Source organism: Electrona antarctica (assembly GCF_951216825.1).
Source record: "Electrona antarctica genome assembly, chromosome: 18".
NCBI lineage: Eukaryota > Metazoa > Chordata > Actinopteri > Myctophiformes > Myctophidae > Electrona > Electrona antarctica.
Genome location: NC_136799.1, coordinates 36,410,018 through 36,426,071, shown reverse-complemented (window position 1 = coordinate 36,426,071; position 16,054 = coordinate 36,410,018). Strand labels below are relative to the sequence as shown.

The following is a 16,054-nucleotide window of genomic DNA, read 5'->3' as shown; positions in this document are numbered from 1 at the left end:
CTTAATTTACAAGAAGTCTACACAATTCAACGTTTGCCTGTTATCTCTCCTATGGTACCAACATCAATACAGCATGAAATTGTGGACAAAATCTTCTACGTTTTGGGTCTGAGAGGCTAAATCTCAATGGTGGTCCGTGGCTCAAATTCCCAATAAATAATGGGCCTTGATATGAAAAGTGTTGAAAACCACTGGATTAAATTAATTAGTTTGATTAACAGATTGCAGCCCTAATCCCATCTCATTCTGTCTCACCTCAGGACAGAGACAGAGGCACACAGCAGCCATAGATTCACAAATTATCAAGTTTGTCGGAGAGAAAAACCTCTTAATTATCTCCAGATTCTACATTTTAAAACAACAGTGTCACCATTCGAAAGTGCCAGTGTCGATTAGACACAAATAAATGCTGCTCCTGTGGGCCAGTATGAGATGTACAACACCCGATGGACTACAGTACACAAACAACAACAATACACAAAAAGATAAATACTCCAATACAGTGAAAGACATCTTTGGTCTCCCTGCTCTTCTAGTGAGACATTTACAGTAGATCGTGTCAAAGGTCACATCTCATCTCATAGACACAGGATCCGACACCGTTTTGACCTGATGGTCAAGATTACATTTCTCCTGAGCAAGCAGGCAGGCTCCATTACCTAAATGGTAAAAATGTCAGCAGGAAACCGGTTTCAAATCTACGGTAGAAGAGGGAACTCAGTGAAGTTATTACATAGCATGAACGATAACAAAGTGGTCCTCAGTCCTCACTAATGTTCATGATAAAATGCCACCATTTGTTTCTACTTTGTCTCATAGGATGGCTGTGTGGGAAGTTCAGAAACCCGTCCACCAGTGACAAACTGTGTGTGTGTGTGTGTGTGTGTGTGTGTGTGTGTGTGTGTGTGTGTGTGTGTGTGTGTGTGTGTGTGTGTGTGTGTGTGTGTGTGTGTGTGTGTGTGTTAGGCTGCGCAACAGTGGCACTTGGTGGTCAACAAACGCTATTTCCGTGCTTGGACGGACACGTCACGTACACATAGGGACACACATTGCTGTCTATAGGAGTGGCTAGCACCACTCAAACAAATCTACCAAATGATGATGTCACTGGTGGACGGGTTTATGAACTTCCTATAGCCCTCCTCTGAGACACAGACCGAGTAGAAAAAGATTGTGGTATTTTATCATGAACATTAGTTGAAGATAGGTTGAAAAGTGGTGAAGTGGTTCTTTAAACCCTAGCTCCATGGCCCTACAATGCATATGAAACTGCATTAGTCCTAGTAAAATGGTCCACGGTTACCCCTGTTCAAGTGGAAAACAGCTCCTGATGGACTTGACGTGTCAAAGCAGTGCAAAGACAGCTGCAGCCAATTAAATTAATGAGTCTGTTTGTACGCCAAAGAGCAAGCACAGAAAACAGCCAGTAGTAATATGTCACTGCTCACTAACTGCTACACCTAAAAAAAGTCATGTCTGACTAATAGACTACACAGTGATGGATGGACAAAGTAGGATACTCAACCAAGTATAACTGGTCCTCACTATTGGTCGTTAATAGAAGTCCCCATTTCTGTCAGCTCACTCCAAAGATTAAAACATATCCACGTTTCTTTTTGGATATTGGATTGTGTGTTTTTAATATTTCAGTGAGGACAGCTTCTTATATTTAATTTGGGGACACTTAACGCTGAGAATAAAATGCTTCATTTCCTTTTATCGTTCACGTCGATCAGCTTGGCAATAAAGCAAGAACATATTGTTCTACTGAAAATTACACTAGGCTCTTAATTCTGGGGCCAAGACACACTACATCTGGGGAAAAGATCATTAGTCAAAGTAAAACTTTAAAGTGAAGGTGCTATCTGTACCATCTGTGACACTGTAGCCTACTTGAGATCAGCTGGCATAACACGGGCCTGTTTTAAGAGTGTGAACGAGAGTGTAACAAGACAGTCACATGGGACCCAATGGACCCTTTTGGGTCTGTAACAATAACGATGGGAAAGGGTTCCATTATGCAATGCAAAATGTGCGAGGTGAATGTGGTCAGACTGAGCAGACTGCCGAACACATGACCCCCACAACATGTCCCCTATACAGACCACCTTTGCGAAGGCCGGTCTCATCCAATGGGGAGTGGGGACCAGAGACAAGGGCGTGGCTGCACGACACTGAGTTGGACAATTTGAGGAGGATTACACCGAAGAAGAACTGTGTTAACCCGCCCCAAAAAAAGCCCTTGCACGTGATCTTTTATAATTAATTTCGATGACATAAAGTTCTCCAAATTTGGACACAGTTACAGTCAGTCAAGTGCGCTGAGCAATTTGTCTACCACTGCGGATTCATGTGAAAGACTGAAAGAAGCAGATTTTCAAAAACAAGTCATAAGCTTAATTTGCATGCCGGCCACAGTGTGGTGTTCCACAGGGCGTGTTCCGGCTACCTCCCTCTGGTTTCTGACTCACCGTTCACTACAGTGCAGGCATCAGTGTTGCATGGGAAGTAACCAAGTACTTCCCATTCACTCAAGTACTGTACTTAACCACTTTCTTAAACCTTACCCTAGCCTTACGAAGATTGCCCATCGACATGCTCACAGCGTGTTGTGAGCATGCTCACAGCGTGTTGTGGGCATGCTCACAATACTCAACCAAGTATAACTGGTCCTCACTATTGGTCGTTAATAGAAGTCCCCATTTCTGTCAGCTCACTCCAAAGATTCAAACATATCCACGTTTCTTTTTGGATATTGGATAGTGTGTTTTTAATATTTCAGTGAGGACAGCTTCTTATATTTAATTTGGGGACACTTAACGCTGTCGCTGAGAATAAAATGCTTCATTTCCTTTTATCGTTCATGTCGATCAGCTTGGCAATAAAGCAAGAACATATTGTTCTACTGAAAATTACACTAGGCTCTTAATTCTGGGGCCAAGACACACTACATCTGGGGTCACACAACACGCTGTGAGCTTGTGGATAGGCTATTTTCAGCAAAAGCTTTCCCCACAATAACAGAAAACACACTAGTATAGAGCCCGCTCAATCATTATGTAGTTACTAGTGTAGGGATATTTTTTAGGTCCTTTTACTTATTCCTTTCTTTTTCAATACTTCCATTACACTACACACACATCAGAGGCAAATATTTTATATTTTACTCCACTACAGTTATTTGAAAACTTTAGATAAAATTAGAGTTGTCCTCCCAATCTGATCATGTGATCGGAAATCGGGGCCGATCACATGATTTTCAAAAGATCGGAATCAGGGAGAAAATATTGGATTATTAACTTATTTTTTTTATGATTAATGTGATATTTTTTTGCTGCACGTCCGACCCGTCCCTCTGCTGAGCAGAGCCATTGACTTCAGTGGATTTTTATGAAACAAACACTTTGCAAATAGAAAGAGGATAATTCAAGCTTTACAGCCGCAATGTTGGCGAGTTTGACATTGTTTAATACAATCAGATGTATGGACTGTCAATGGCAAATTGCACCTAGTTACCACCCTGCCATTAACTTAATGGCAAGATGGCATGGTCAATAGAGTTAGGTCTGAAAAAAAAAAATATTTCGCTATGTATGCATGGATATTTACATCCACGTGCAGCTCCACTTCTAAATCTGTGTCTGCAGCCTGCGTCTGTGTGTTTGTGTGTGCCCCTGGTGTGTGCGCATCTAACACAGACTGCTCACAACAATGCCTCATTAAAAAAAAAAAATCAGCAAACCAACCCAAACAAAATAATCCATGGAAGTAGATAGGGACAACACTTGTTGTCGCTGTAAGCCTAACATTTTAGATAGAGTTTGTAGATTTAGATCTAGATATATTTCGATACACAACATACATTTACTAATTAAGCCCCATTTTAAACTTCATCTAGCGGCATTTGAAAATAACCGATCCACAAGCTCACAATGTATTGCATTGTGATGCCATGTGATCTGCTATCTTCTGAAAGATTTAGTTCTTGAAATCATCAGAATCTTCTGATGCACCTGTACACATCAGTAATGTAACCCCTGGGGTCGTGATGCACCTGTACACATCAGTAATGTAACCTGGGGTCGTGATGCACCTGTACACATCAGTAATGTAACCTGGGGTCGTGATGCACCTGTACACATCAGTAATGTAACCTGGGGTCGTAAGTTTTGGGTCTTTCAATATTAGACACCCTCATCCCAGGCGACCCAGCCGTGGTTAATCAGACGCTTGTGTACAGGTGGCATTCACTTGTCCCCATGGTTCTCCTCTCCGGATCCAGAGCCATCTCGAGGTGTTCTCAGCTGCTTCGGTGATGTTCTTGATGGCTCTGCTCCTTGCTGTTATCCCGTGATGCCCAGGGCATTTAAGGCTTTGTGGAGCGAGTGCCCCACAAATCCTCTGCTGCTAACTTCGATGGGCATACATCTTGCCTTCCAGCGATGTGCACGACAGTCGATGACCAGGTGTTTGTATTTGGTTCTCTTCCTTTCATGGGCCTGCCCCAGGCACTGATTATGATGTTCTTGGTGCTCGAGGTGGTGCTGACAATGTGCTGGGGGAACCTCAGCTGCCTCTCTAGATCTAGAGAGAGCTGCCAGTCCTGGACAGTTGCCAGGATCCCTGCTGGTGCCTTCTTACGACTTGCCCTCGGCTGGGCTACTGCTTTGACAAAAGCGATTGTGCAGGAGGTGTTGCGCACTCGGCTGCAGCTGCTGATACCTTTGCTGATGGCTTCTGCAATTGGTTTCAGCACCTGGTTGTGGTGCCAGGTGTAACGGCCCTGGCCGAGCGCTTTTGGGCAGGAGCTCAGAATGTGTTCCAGAGTTCCTCCTGCTGAACACCAAGGTAGTTCGGGGTCTCCACTTCCCCCCAGGTGAAGAGGTTCGCTGGGCTAGGTAGGACATCATAGACTGCCCGGATCAGAAAGCTGATGCGGTGTGGCTCAGTCTGCCAGAGATCCGTCCAGGTGACTTTATGGTCCATGGCGTACTCCCATCTGGTCCAGGCCCCCTGCTGCCTCAAACCAGGTGACTTTACGGTCCATGGCGTGCTCCCATCTGGTCCAGGCCCCCTGCTGCCTCAGACCAGGTGACTTTACGGTCCATGGCGTGCTCCCATCTGGTCCAGGCCCCCTGCTGCCTCAGACCAGGTGACTTTACGGTCCATGGCGTGCTCCCATCTGGTCCAGGCCCCCTGCTGCCTCAGACCAGGTGACTTTACGGTCCATGGCGTGCTCCCATCTGGTCCAGGCCCCCTGCTGCCTCAGACCAGGTGACTTTACGGTCCATGGCGTGCTCCCATCTGGTCCAGGCCCCCTGCTGCCTCAGACCAGGTGACTTTACGGTCCATGGCGTGCTCCCATCTGGTCCAGGCCCCCTGCTGCCTCAGACCAGGTGACTTTATGGTCCATGGCGTGCTCCCATCTGGTCCAGGCCCCCTGCGGCCTCAGACCAGCCACTCTGCTTGTCCTTCCTTCCTCCACTGCAGTCCTGACCTCCTCCTGTCCCTTGCACTCCCTGTGCTGAGGTGGTGTTGGAACATCCCCAGGCCTGCTCTGCCATGGGTCACCACGCGGCCGCGCCCACCAGATCTCTGTGGCGCGGCCTGCGGGCACTCCACTTCCTTCCAGTCTTCACCACCACTCCTGCCTAGGACACCTTTGGGTCGCTCGAGACTTTCCAGCCCTTGGAGGATCAATCTGCATCCTGGCACTGACTCTGTGGTGACTGTCAGGTCATCCATATAATAAAATCCCCGTTTGGGTCCGGGGTCCATGGCACACTTCACAATCATGTTCATAACCAGGGCGAACGAGGTCACAGCTTTTGAAGCAGGACATTCTGCATGAGTACTTTTTGGTACATTTGTGATGCCAAACACATACTATTACTCCAGTAATATTTAGAATAGGACTCTGCTACATAGCCACATAATCTCTCTCACACACATCAAGGTTTAAACCAGTGGTTCTCAATGTGGCATACGGAGACCTGTCTATAAATAAACGGTTTATAAATTATACATCTACACATTCCGTATATATAAATATATCCTATAGTTATAGGATGGGTAAATGCAGGGAACACATTTCACGTACAGTATGTGCAAATACGCAGTGACAAAAAAAGAACACCCCAAGGAGTGGAGACTACATTCAGAAGAATCTTCAGAGATGTTCAACATTTTATTAAAATACTTTGTGCCAGGGGCCAGGGACCCCCATACAAGACGTGGATTTGTTTCCCCCCCGGGTTTACAAGCCCACGTGTACAGGGCTAAAGTGATTAAACTGATTTTGATGCCATATGAACTAATTTTACTGGGGTCTGGGGACGCCCTGGAACCCCCCCCCCACACACACACACACACACACACACACACTTTGAGAACCAGTAGAGTATACAGTACACAGAATACAAACACTACACCCACCAGCCATTGACACTCATTTATGACAGAATCCCCCACAGAGGATTTGAACACATGGGTGGTGCAGGCATTACCATCACCACACGGTGTGTGTGTGTGTGTGTGTGTGTGTGTGTGTGTGTGTGTGTGTGTGTGTGTGTGTGTGTGTGTGTGTGTGTGTGTGTGTGTGTGTGTGTGTGTGTGTGTGTGCGCGCGCGCGCGTGCGCGTGCGTGCGTGTGGTACATTAACGCTAAGTGCCAACCGCAAACACATGTTTTTAATGAAAAGAATGAGCTACTGCAGCTGCATGCTTCAGCCCTGAGAAAACTCCAGAAAACAAAAAGACCAAAATGTCGTCACAAGCGCCACACTGTCATGGTCCAAGAAAAACTGTTATAGGTCAGGAAGAACGTTGCATTTAATTTCCAGTCAGGGACTTCAGTTTGGGCCCTATAGTGTTCACATTTTATGCAAAATGCAGTTCTTCTAAGTATATATTGTCCCCACTCTGAACTGATTAATCAGATTTTAGATCAACGCTGAGTGCATCTCAATCCATGCCTGCCTACAACAACCAGTAATGAACCACTTTCAACTGGGCACCCCTACAGTTGGGTGCCACCGATATTGTCCCTTATCATTTGACCCATTTAGGCCTGACCTCAAAATTTTAAAAAATCCTTCTAAATCCTCCAGTTTTCTGAAATAAATATTTTCACGATTTTTCAAAAATAGCAGATCTACAAGCTCGTAGGTAGATCTGCTATTTTTCCAATAGCTAAATTATAACATAATGTTTAAAACACCAAAAGGGGTTCCCGCCCAAAATGGGTTAACTGTCCTTTTGCGCACATCACGCAAAACTCAGCAAAAAGAAAAGGACAATATCGATGGCCTCCAACTGTATGCATCATGTTCAAACATCTTCTGTTACCTACCACCAATGATAGCGAAAACGGATCTACAACCAATGTCAGAACGTGTCGCAAGCTTGAGCTTGTAGATCCACTATTTTCAATATTTTTGAGCGATGCAGCCGCTCCAACTGCCGGCTATGTCTGTCCGTCTCCGTGTATGTACAGTATGTATGTCCATTTCAGCACGGACAGCTGCAGTAGCACTATGTGGCCTGGGGTGGCACTGTTGAGCAGAGCGGCGTGGCCCTGTGAACAGTACAGTGCAGAGTAGTACAGCACAGATTACAGTACAGAGTACAGTAGGCTACAGTACACAGTAGTACAGTACAGAGTACAATAGGCTACAGTGCACAGTAGTACAATACAGGTAAACAGTAGTACAGTACAGTACAGAGTACAGTACACTACAGAGCACAGTACAGTACCGTAGCACAGTACAGTAAGGTACAGTACAGTATGAGTGCAGTACAGTATGAATGCAGTACAGTACGAGTACAGTACGAGTATAGTACTGTACTGTACAGTATGAGTACCAAGTACAGTAACAAGTTTTTCTGTTTTGTAAAGCGTCCTTGGGTTTCTTGAAAGGCGCTATATAAATTCAAGTTATTATTATTAGTACAGTAAAGCACAGTACAGTACAGTAAGAGTACAGTACACGTACACTACCAATACAGTACAGTATGAATACAGTACAGTATATTACAGTACACAACAGTACACTACAGAGTACAGTACAGGAGTTCAGTACAGTAACAATAACAGTATTGTTGCACCGCTCAGTTCACGCGGGTGTGATTTTTAAATGGGGTGTAGGTACAGTAGCTTTTTGTCAATAAAATAATATTCTTTCTGAATGACGGCCCAGCTGTTCCCAGGCCACCCTGATGAGGCAGCTGTTTCACTGTGTGAGTATAAAGCAGACGTCCCTATTTTGGGCATATCATTATCGGTTGGGGAAACAAGTCTGGCTATTTTAGCTATTTTTTAAATAGGGCTTAAGTGATTAATTTATAGTTCGGCGCAAAACGGTGTCCCTCTGACAACTCTACTGCAGCTTGTTGGTATAGCTTGAAATGATATGTGGCTGGCTGACCTCTTCCCAGGTCAAACAGTAAAACTAAATGTTTTACCAAAGAAGGGAATCCAGATGGAAAAGGGGTCCTTAAGGTTCCTGCCTACCACTGTGGAGACTATAGATACCATTCCCCATTCCTCCGGCTTGGCAGGGCGATCCAAGAAAAAACACAATTGGCTGTGTCGGTGGGTGGGAAACTGGCAGGAAATTACAAACTCTGTCACTGACTGTACTACAGCGACGTACAGCAAGGAGCGGAGCTGGGAGGGATATCAGGTTCCTCTGCATCCTCCTGGTCAAACTTGTCACTGTCAGGTGAAAAGTGACTGTGGCGACATCTCGTTTATTTATCTTTGGCAGATTGGTCTGGTGTGGTCGTCTAGGTGTGGTTACTCTACACCTCCCCCAAGACCAACAATTATGGTTGGCGGTGACAGGGACGTACTATACTACCGTATACACAAGGTTCCCAAACCTTTTAGCTTGTGACCCAAAAAGAGAAAAAGCGTTTTTTGGTTAAGTTTTTTTTAAATGTTTTGAACAAAAAAATAAAGGGACCCAAAAAAATGTGTCCACGACTCTCGACCCAGTGTTGGGGAAACAGTGGCATAATAATGACTGCATTGGGAGAAAATGACAAAGAGAATCCGAGGCCTCTTCGTACGTAGGCGCTCCATGATAGACCGGACTCGTTATGAAGCGGCCGTTTGAGCCGTTATTCTCATGCGCCACAGATACTGATCTCGTTGAGGTTTATGACCCATTTAACGACTGCCATTTTTTCTAGAATCCACGCCATCTTCCATTTAATCAGCACAATGTTCACCTGCCGCTGGTTCGCATTACAGAGAACTTCAAAGTCAAATAGCTCGTTCCGGGGGCATTGGTATGTTTTGATGCTACGCTACGCATTGTGTCTGATGTTAAGGCAGGATGCACACAAGACCGCCCCTGGCCTAATGATTGTATCCGGTACAAAGATATTTTTTTCTTTTCTTTAAGTAGCCTATTATTTTCTCCCGGTTTGCTCATTTAATCAATTATTCCTACTCAAACATTTCTGTGTTGCTAGATTTGCCACTGTTGTTGTACCATACTGTCTCAGCTCAGCTGACAGTGCGGAGCCCCCACCGGGAGGACATACACTAGTTCCTACGTCCCACTCCTCCCGTTCAACACCCACTGCCTGTAGGAGTCTAGGGTTGCAACAAACATTGTCCTTCCCGCAGGCTTCCAGCCAGATGCACCACGGTGCATTCAACTGCGCCACCCAAATGCCCAAGATGTAGTGTAAACAAATACATCCATTTACAACCTATAGGACACCAGAGGCCAAAGGGGTTATATAATGTATGTACATAGTCATCTCTGTCGGGCGTAAACCTGCAGTCATATGTCCAAAACTGTTACTTTTCGGGATTAAAATTCAAAAGCAGCAAAAGTAACAAAGTAAGTAGCCTTGCCGAGCCATGGGGCCCATAGGGCAGGAGCCTATCTCCTGTTTCTGTAGCGTGAGACAGCTTGATGTACAAGTACACCCCCTGGACATGACGCTAGTATGTCGCAGGGACTTACCCTACGTCTTTGGTATGACCCGGCTGGGGATTGAACCCCAGCCTCCCAGTCCCAGGGTGGACACTCAATCACAAGGCCACTGATCTGGTAAAAGTAGCAAAGCAACAAGCTAAAAATCGAGCTTGTGGATCTGCTACTTTTGATGCTTTTGTGTGACCTTGTGTGACCAGCCTGCCTACAGTAACCGCTGCATACTTGAAGTCTTATACTGTACATACAGTACAAGGTTGCCAGTTCGAACCCGGGCTCCCCCAGAGTTAGTGTTGAAGTGTCCTTGAGCAAGACACTGAACCCCTAATCCTGATGTACTGGTTGGTGCCTTGCATGGTTTCCCCCGCCATCGGTGTATGAATATGTGTGTGAATGGGTGAATGTAATGCACAATCTACCGGTATGTAAAGCGCCTTGGATAAAGGCGCTATATAAATGCACCATTTACCATTTATTTACCACCTCCAAACATCACTCATGGCTTCTTAGGAATGGATTAAGGCATTAAGCCAATCTCTAAAACTAAAGCACTGGTCCCACTTTGATAACCACTGCTCTAAAGCCACAGATTTGTGTCTTGACGCATCCTGTGAGTGAGCACTCAGAGTCATGAACTGACTCCACCTAAGACAATAAGAGGCCATCGATCTGAATTGAGAGATGGTTGCATCAGTGTTCTGGAAAGTCTTGGCTGCACGTTCCGATGTGGATTGATTTAGAACAGGGTTCAGTACTCGGGGGTGTTGCTGCTGAGACACAGACGTAAGCTTTGCGTTATGTTTTACATACGTTGACACTTTCCACTGCCTCAGAGAGGTATATGGACAGTCACACAAAGCAGGTTCCCTCACGTGCTAGACCAAAAGGTTTCAATTAGGAATCCCTGACTGGTGGAAGCTACCGCTGAGAAGAAAGGTAACCGCAAAACAAAAGCATATTTACTTTTACGACCACCCTTGGATTTACCGCCACTGAGGCAGAATAGACGTCTGGTTGTGAAAGTGATTTATTAAGAGTGTAGTCTATCTTAAATGTAGGCCACTACACTTAAACACACTATTAAGGCCGGGTGAGAAAGAAATTGCTATTTGTTTTAACCCCCATGGATGCCCATCTGGGAGCTGACCAGTACAGTGAGTGAGCAGTTAAAACAATATCATTTGGGTGTTAGGAATCTTGATCAAGGACAACGTTATGTCCAGTGGTATCTAAATTCACCATAACTAAAACACAGACGCTAACAAACATAATGCTTCTGCTTTGGAAACCAATCATATAACTGTCCGAATATGAACCACCCTAAAGCTCCGGAGTTCTCCGACTGTGTAACTAACTTAAATAAAACATGTGAGTACTATTTCCACCACTGTCCAAAGTAGAGGTGTCAGAGTGAAGTGTTTAAAGTAAAACAAAAAAATGTAATGTAATAATTTATTTTCCGCTAGAACAGAAACAGCAGACACTGGTTATAAAAACAAAAAAACAAAGGCTCACATAAAACACACACGTCTAAACCTGTGAAAAGAATATAAGTTTCATTGTATAATGAAATCCCATTTTTGTTTAAAATGTCCTACATTTAATTTACTAGAGGAAAAGTATGTACAACGGGCTATATTCGTCACGTGGAAACAGTGAGTCAACCATTAGTTTCAAAATTAGCACAGTCTTGTAACAATACCACGTCGCCCCTCGTGGGCGGGACTCCCTGAGGGCCGATAACAAAACGTTTTTTACAAGAGGCTGCATGGATGCCTTACTGTGTTGACCTTGTAATGAGACGTAATGACCTTGGCTCGGAGCAGCCTGCTGTGCGGAGGGTTTTTAACAGCATCTAAGTAGACGCAGAGCTATTACAGTGTTGAAGAGCAATTCATATTTAAAAGGTTTTCAAAAAGAATAATCTAACATTTTCAGAACAAAAACAAAAAGTCTAAAATGATGTGGGTCCGTATAGCCCTAATGCAATATGGGTGCACCATCAAAGGTTTGCGAAGCACAGACATACGGTAGGGTACATATAGGCCTACTACATAGGTGACACATGCTGGGTTTCCCCAAACAGTGGGTCGGCACCCATTTGTGGGTCACAGAAAAAAGATATTGGTTACTCAGGAATCTAGAATAAAATACCATTATTTTCTACATTAAAAATATATAGCCTATTTTTTTTTATAAAAGTTAAATCTAAGAAATGTCATTAAAAAATATTAATAAGTAGCAAACATTTTTTGGATCTCGACCTGAAAGGTTTGGGAACAACCACTGGTGTAGATGGTATGGCCGGGGCATAGGGTACATACCTGACACATTCTGGGGTTGGTGTAGCAGCTTGGAGCATAGGGTACATACCTGACACATTCTGGGGTTGGTGTAGCAGCTTGGAACATGAAGGAAGCCTTTAGCAGAGAGGAGGCTAGCTGTGGAGTCGATGTGGATCAGCTGCTCCACGCTGGATGGTTCCGGGGTGTAACCCTGTTACCCTGGCCTGGTGGGGGACACACAGCCCACACATCCTCCTGATGGGAGAATCACAATCACATCACAATCAGCTCTATTGTTGTCACATCACAGGTTTACAGGTGTACTGTAAAGAAGTGGGTAAAATTATTTTTACTTTTTCGTAAGAAGGGAAAGGATAGAGGTAGATTGAAAGCAGGAGGGAACAGAAAAACAGGATGTAAAAAGGTAAAATAATAAAACACACAGTAGGCCTATACATATCATATACAGATAGAATATCGCTGTTTTCAGTTACCCACCTAAACATCCTAACTCGGTACAATCACTAGAATGTTCCTTTAATTTATGGCTAACTCACAGTAAGGGAGTATGGGACTCAAACAGTTATCTACAGGCTTAATGACTTTTAAACCCCCCATGACTGCTTATGAGAATGACCGTCTTTGCGGTTTGAATTCAGTACAGAAGCCTTTGTAAAGATAAAACCAGCTGGTATATTAATTCACCAAAAGAACATTACAATACCAACTGACAAATACAGATAGCTCTCTACTCCCAGCACATACTCCAGTTCACTGGCAAGTGGCAGCCTTTTATAGGCCTTCCCAGCTGGAGCTAATGAGCCTGGACTATACCATTTAATAGGGTGTATTATAAATGAGAGAGCATACAATAAACATACAATAAATACATCATCTCTTTAATCCACTAGAATATTTACAAGTCTGTGGTAGACAGAGATGCCTTTCTCACTTATTTTTAGCCTCACCTTTTCAATGTTTTGTAATGTTTATGTGTAGCAGCAAACATTTTGAATGCTACAATGATAGTTTGTTTGTTCACATCATTCTTGACCCAGGTTACATTCTTCAATTACCGGTACACAGACAATAGCATGCTTGAAACATACACATTTATAGGGAGGGGAAGTTTAATTGGAACATACCATTTGACAGGCCTGAGTTTACATGGCGACTGAAACTGTATATTGTTCATAACAAAGAGTGGTGTTGCTAAAACATGAAGAATACTAGAGTGATAATTTACTATGTGGTTTTGAATAGTTTTCTTTGTTTATGTCACTTGAATTGAAAGGTGATGTCCTGTCCTTTTGCTAAGGATATTAGTTGGTTTGTCCCAACAAAGTAAAGGCCCTGAGTAGGGGCATTTCATTGAGTCCCGTGTCAGGTAGTGGAGGCGACCCTGTCTTCTGCCCCACGAGGGGAGGGGCTGGAAGGAGCGCCGCAGCTTGTGATTGGGACAGTCCGCTGTGTTCATTGTAGTGGGGTCGAGGATTTACTATTCTCTGCCTATCGGGTCGCAACTCGGACGAACATGGCTGAGTCGACTCAAGCAAACTTCGCAATGTTCAATACGGCAACTCGCTGACTTTAGCTCACTCTGTGGTGTCTCTTGTGGCTCAAGTTTGCTTGAGACGGTGCCTCTTCACTAGCCTGGCTTGGCCAGCCTCATAGCGGAGATTCACTGAAGATTCTTCCCCGCATATGAGTCTGGACTTCGGCCATAGGCAGCTTGAAAAGTGGGCGTTAGTAGTTGCCTTGACAGACAGATCCATCTAGCCAATCAGCGTAACAAAAAGCTGACGTCACCACACAGTGCGCTGGTCCGCTCCTCATACCACGGCAACCACGCTAAAAACAACAAGGTCTGTTTAATAGTTTCTACTTTATACGTGAGCGAGATATGTCGGATATATGTCAGAGTCTATATCTGAAATAACTGCTGTTCTTATCGTTTCTGTGTAAACTTTTAAACTTGTTGCGTTGAGGGCAGCCATTGTTGTTTTGAAAGTCCTGCAGCATGAATGTTACGTCACCATATACACATGAACCAATCAGAGGCTGCTTTTCACTGTTGTACGGACAGCCGTTGAAACGCAGTCACTGATTGGCCCGATTGGCCCCGGTCATTTTCTGATTTCTCCAGCTTCCGCATACACTCTGTCAATGAGCCCGAGTCCAGACTCATATGCGGGGAGGAAACATCAGTGAACCCTCGCTATGAGTCTGGCCGCGCCAGGCTACCTCTTCACCACGGTCTAAAACTATAGGCCGAAAGTCCCTCCATTCGTGGTGCAGAAAACTGTGTCTCGTAGTGAAGAGGGAGCACAATGCTGGATAGCTCTGCCCTTAGACAGTCAGTAGGCTGTTATGCTTGAATTAGGCATCCCTCATCAAAAGAATAGCTCTAGACTGTATGCTTGAATTAAGCATGTAAGTTTATTGTTTTCCTTTAAGAACCACTATCTTTTTATGAAACATTATTTTTGAAGTCTTTGGTTTGTAATTCCATTTTCTCATTTACAAAGTCCCCATGAATTACCCAAAATAATAAGTTCAAACTACAACATAAATATCTGACATTCTGGTCCAGCCCAATCTACTGCAACAGAGGACCTCTCTCTGTTGAAGATATATCTGAAGATATAAGGCTATCAGTAGGTATTCACTCCTGGATGTTGTCCACTCTGCTCTCTCAGTGGAGCACAGAAATGCCAGAGGTTTTAACATTTGCCTCTTCCTCACAATGTTGACGTAAGGCTCATATCTATCATTAAAGGAAACAGTGGGAGGGTGGAGAGCTCACCAGGGAGGGAACAGTACAGTGAGGTAAGGCTGGAGCCCTGCTGCTTGAAGCTTACAGCGCCTCAGATATAGAGGGAGCCAAACCCTTCTTCATGTGTGACTTCAGAGGACCATTATGGGTCACTCACCAGGGGCCTATTATATTAACAGCAGACACAGCCACAGGTGCATTTATTAACGACTCCTCCAAGTTCGCCCATAGATCTGTACTTGGTTCTCTCCATTGTTGTTGATGAGTGAGCTTGAAGCTGCTATTGTTTGCTGAATGTTTTCCTATTTTGTGACAAATGTTTGCCTATTATTCATTTGGATTTGGCACAAGTTAACTTAACTTGTTCAAGTTCATTACGAAAGGAAAATAACATCAACAGGCTAAAATACTGAAAAGATATTGTATATTGTGGTACACTGCAGTTCAAAATAATCAGTATGTCATCTATCATCATCTCCACTTCCCATCTCGCAAATTGTATTGCTCTATTATATGCAATATTAGTTTTAGTAGTAGTAGAATTTGTTGCAATTTTTCTAACCCTTTAACACTCAGCCTAAAACATGAACCTTGGTTGAAAAAACAATAATAATAATTGTAAAGTGCAGATAGGACAACAATACAGCCAAAATTAAACCTATAGTATATACATGTTGCAAAATGTAATTAGGTCTACTACCACACACTATTCAGTTCAGTCTCTACTACTGTTGTCTCACAATATTGGAATGAATGACCCAGCATCCACTTTATTCAACTGGACAGCAGTGTTTGATTTAGTTGAGTATAGTGCGACATCTAGTGGCTGGAAGTTGATGGACAGAATTGGACGCTTTTTGAGAATTAACTCCCCTGTCTTCCTTATTTTAATGTAATTTGAATGAAAGTGTTCTGTGACCATCTCAGTTGTTAAATTAAGCGATGGGATTTGGTATAGAGGGGAATTTTAAATTAAAAAATCCATTGTCTATTGTGTCACAATAGACAACACAGCGGCTGTACAGCCTAAAATAAATGCAC

At 43.9% G+C, this 16,054-nt stretch overlaps 1 long non-coding RNA gene across 1 annotated transcript in view; it reads right to left on the bottom strand.

The window, feature by feature from the left end:
- Positions 1 to 12,883, bottom strand: part of LOC306942754 — a 67,527-nt gene extending 54,644 nt beyond the window's left edge. The window contains exons 1-2 of the long non-coding RNA XR_013792333.1: positions 12,736 to 12,883; positions 12,326 to 12,492 (exon numbers count right to left, since the gene is read on the bottom strand). This is a non-coding gene — a long non-coding RNA (uncharacterized lncRNA). The remainder of the gene's footprint in view (positions 1 to 12,325; positions 12,493 to 12,735) is intronic.
- Between the last annotated feature and the right edge of the window lie 3,171 nt (positions 12,884 to 16,054).